This window comes from Hippocampus comes, unplaced genomic scaffold (genome assembly GCF_001891065.2).
Source record: "Hippocampus comes isolate QL1 unplaced genomic scaffold, H_comes_QL1_v1.1 scaffold41, whole genome shotgun sequence".
In the NCBI taxonomy this organism is placed as follows: domain Eukaryota; kingdom Metazoa; phylum Chordata; class Actinopteri; order Syngnathiformes; family Syngnathidae; genus Hippocampus; species Hippocampus comes.
Genome location: NW_017805153.1, coordinates 2,573,865 through 2,577,407, shown reverse-complemented (window position 1 = coordinate 2,577,407; position 3,543 = coordinate 2,573,865). Strand labels below are relative to the sequence as shown.

The following is a 3,543-nucleotide window of genomic DNA, read 5'->3' as shown; positions in this document are numbered from 1 at the left end:
TAGTGCGGCCCAGTGGCTGACTGCTTAACGCGTCGGCCTCACAGTGCAGAGGTGCAGGGTTCGATTCCAGCTCCAGCCTTCCTGTGTGGGGTTTTCATGTTCTCTCCGTACCTGCGTGGATTTTCTCCGGGTACTGCGGTTTCCTCCCACATTCCAAAAACATGCGTGACAGGTTAATGGAACATTCTATATTGTCCCTAGGTGTGAGTGTGAGCACAGATGGTTGTTCGTCTATGTGTGCCCTGCGATTGGCTGGCAACCAGTTCAGGGTGTACCCTGCCTACGACCCGAAGACAGCTGGGATAGACTCCAGCACGCCCGCGACCCTTGTGAAGATAAGCGGACCAGAAAATGGACGGATGGAAGGATGAAATAATGTGGTTGCACAAGTGTGTGCACCCTCATATGATCGAGATGTGGCTGAGTTCAACATGAATCAATCACATTCAAACCTACGAAACAGGAGTCAGAACACACCTGTCACCATTTTAAGTGCCTCTTAAGGAATTCCATGTCCACACAACAGAAAGAAAGCGCTGTATTGTGTCTAAACTCCATCACAGAGATCTGCAAAGTCATTTTGCCTTTGGCTGATATTGTTTGTACCTGTAATTCAATTACAGGTGTCTGCAATATGATTTACAAGTAATTTGTGACGGAATATCTATTCTATTTGAGATATTGACAATTTCCTTCTGACTAGTTGTTATTTCCAGTTGAAGATACAGTATTCGCTCAACTCAAGTTTCTTTTATCTAAAATAAGTTTTAAGTAGGAGAAACAAAGTATCTCCATTTATGTTGCATATATCTGTAATTCTCTAGCGGTTCACTGGATTGTAGATATCTGTAATGAGACACCGAATAACACCAATGACAAAAGTGATGTTACACTATCCTTGAATAAATGATTAACTGTAGACAGCAGGAATGTAGTTACAGATATCTCAATTTCAAAAATCTTTTTTCAAAATCTGCAAACTTTTGGATTTTTCACGATTTTGGGGTGTCACAAAGTTCCAAATTTGACAGCTGGCTGCAAATGTCAATGAGGCTGGTCCACTGGAACCAAGTCTAAACTTGAATGAGTTTTGATTAAGAATCAAAAAACAAAATAGAGTCATGTGTGTGACTATTTTGTTTTTGCTTGCCATTTGAAAGAAGAACGAACGACTGCTATGGTTCTGTGTCTTTAAGAGAGGTCACCTGGGGAGACAGGTGTGTTAATGGTGTTTTTTAGCTGCACTGCATGCGGTTGAAGAGTGCCGGCCGGGACGTTGAACTCCGGCCCATCCGATGTCTGAGGTTCGATTGACGGCGGGACGCCTCTTTCTCTCACTGGGGGCTCTCACGCCAACTCCACCGTCAGTGACGTATGCGTCACGTGCTCGCCTCTTCCCTCTCAACGCCCGCCGTATTTTGCTTCCCTCCATTGGCTGCTCTCATACTGGAACCACACGAAATCAAACCAGGCCGAACCGAGGAAGGGTCGCTGGCGCGAGCCGCCGTGCTTCAGGCGTCTTGACAACCGGCAGATGGACGGAGCAGCTTCCACCTTGAAGTTGCCATCAATGAGGCGCAGACCTGCCGTCGGCGTGCTGGTGCCGCTGAGCTGCTATCGTTGAAAAAACTTTTTTGGTGTGTGTTTTGTTTGCCACAGCGACGTGCGCCGACAACGTGAGGTGAGTGTCGCTTCCTGGTCTTCATTTCTACCAGGGCCGCTTCAGCCTTCGTCCAACTTCGCGTCCACCTTCGCCGGCCAGCTGCACCGTACGTCGCCTGCTTAAAATGGCGACAGCCGACGGGGGAGGGGGGGGGGTTCGAGGGCTGGAGATTTGTCTTTTTTTTTCCTCCCCCTTCTGCGCTGCGAGTGCGAAGGTTCCAACGCGCGTATTATTTGTCGTGTCCACGAAGTTGGGACTCACGCCGCCTGCCTAAGTTGAGCGGAAGGAAGATGAACACGCTTCGTAATGGGAAATGTGTGATGGCGATGACGTTTTCATTCGGCTGTTCCAATTTGAGAAGTGAGATAAGATTTTGTCATTATTTTAACAATTATTCGTGCACCCAGACAAATTGGCAACACTTGAAGATTGAATAATTTTGAGCATACTTTCATATTCAATTCTTAGATGTGCTATGAATAAAATTTTCCCAGTTTAATGACACTCATTAAAAGTTTCACAAATAGGCCACTTACCGTTTGCTTTTAATTTTTTATATACAGTACTCTCTAAACACAACCTCCAACAAATACTAGCGAGTACCACTATGATGACCAACATTAAAATGCAGTTACTTACTAGGTCTATGTGTTCATGGGTAGTAGTGTAGTGTGAACAAATCACATTCATATTTATTATTGTAAGCCACTGTGATACACACAAACATTAACCCTGTGCTTAAATAGAAATCTTTTTTCCCCATGACATCAGTTTATTGTTTTGTTGTGGTGCTGCTGAATGAGTATTTGATTAGTGAATCTTCCCAATGTCAAACACCAACACAAGGGGCAAACAAACACTGGTCATGTGATCGAAAATGATCAACAAGAAAAGAAAAAAAATACACAGATTCAATTAAGATGTATTGCACATAAAAGTTAAAACACGTACTTAAATTCTAAAAAAAAACAGATCTTTTTAATAAAACGTACCTTAAAATGTTTATTTTTTGAACGCGCCGTACATGAAAATTACTGGATTAAAAACGTTGAAATTGACTGTGTTCTAGCTACAAGTTTCACTATAATAGGTTTGATTTTATTTCATGCATTCAATGTTGTAATTTTGTGTTAGTTCAGTGATTCTTTTGCAGACCACTAGAGAGAGCCAGCATACCACTTGTGGTACTCGTACCACACTTTAAGAATTGTTGCTCTATACAATTCTTTAGTGTCCTATGAAAAATAGTTCTTGTTGTCCAATTAAATGAAACGCGTAATTGCCCTTTTTAAAAGTCTTGCAAATAGGCTTCTAACGTTATACTCTTTATGTCTTCATCCCTGACTTTTCATGAAACATGGTTTATAATCTGAAATATATTTCCTAGAGGTGTCAAATTATCGCGTTAATTGCGATTAATTAATGATATCACATTTAGTGCATAATGTTTTTAATCTCGTTAATCTACATTTTAATCTCTGCCTTTATTGTTTCTGTAGGTGGGTTGCCCTTTTCTAATAGCCCTTTTTATGTGTTGGCTTCCTGTGTTCGAGTTGTTGAGGATGGGGAAACAACTGTCAATCACAGCCTTAAGCGGACATTGATTGGCTGCCATTATGTTGGGGCTTGTTTAGCCGACGCTGATAGGCTCCCATTGGAGTTGGGCGGGCTTCGTAAGCAGCGGTGAGGAGTGGAGAGGTGAAAATGGAACATGTGAGAGTTCTCAGCACAATGAATGGAAAATGTACATTCCAAAAACGCCCTGACGACACAATTGATAAAGGTAGAGTGTTATGCCTAATTTGTAAGAAGGAGTTTGCTTACCACCGAAGCAGCTCAAATTTAGCCTCCCACATCAATGCAAAGCACCCAGTCGCGAG

The 3,543-nt window shown here is 42.6% G+C and overlaps 1 protein-coding gene across 1 annotated transcript in view; it reads left to right on the top strand.

Annotated features, from left to right (window-relative positions):
- The first annotated feature begins 831 nt into the window (after window positions 1-831).
- Window positions 832-3,543, top strand: part of zhx3b (zinc fingers and homeoboxes 3b) — a 19,622-nt gene continuing 16,910 nt past the window's right edge. The window contains exon 1 of the mRNA XM_019868474.1: window positions 832-1,681. The gene's annotated coding sequence lies outside the window, so the exon portion shown is untranslated. The remainder of the gene's footprint in view (window positions 1,682-3,543) is intronic.